This window comes from Nicotiana attenuata, unplaced genomic scaffold (genome assembly GCF_001879085.1).
Source record: "Nicotiana attenuata strain UT unplaced genomic scaffold, NIATTr2, whole genome shotgun sequence".
Taxonomy (NCBI): Eukaryota; Viridiplantae; Streptophyta; class Magnoliopsida; order Solanales; family Solanaceae; genus Nicotiana; species Nicotiana attenuata.
In genome coordinates this window covers 164328-165060 of record NW_017671780.1, presented here as the reverse complement: position 1 = coordinate 165060, position 733 = coordinate 164328, and positions in this window count along the sequence as shown.

Here is a 733-nt window from a genome sequence, read left to right as displayed (position 1 = left end):
TTTTTTTTATGTATAATTATTTACTTAAAGTTTTTATTTTGAAAATATTAATATTATTATTTTACCAAAAAGTATATTACATGACTTGAAATACACGTGCAACGCACGTGCAGAAACATCAGTATGTATGTATATATATATATATATATATATATTACTTTTCCTTCATTATTTTGTAAGGTTATCAAAGGGATTTATAATACTCCTTAGAAAACTTTCTGTATTGCTTTACGGTTTTGAGTTGGACGGATATTCAGATTATTTCACATTTTTCATATGAACCCTCGTAAAAGTAAACGGATTAACTGATTACCATACATATAAGTATTTTTTAGCAATGATATGAGTAATTCTACAAACTCTTCATTATTTTATTGTATCATATCCCAAACCTCCAAGCCTCAGCCGTTTTGTTACGAACTCAGCACTAACAAACCCATAATTGTCATATCCGGCTAATTAATCAACATTTAGGTGTGAAACAATAATAAAAAAAATTAATTAGTACACTATTCCATGTTATTGTTTGGCGCTACTTATCAACAACCAGAATATCCAGCTAATATCTTTACTAAGTCAAATACCCAATCCATTTTTTACTTATAAATTGTACGGATAGTTATACGTGTTAATATGTGGGCATAAACAATTAATTAATAAGTTTTACAGTTATTGGTTATTGCCACTACCAGTCGAATTTTAAAAAAAGCGGGGGGGGGGGGGGGAGGGGGGG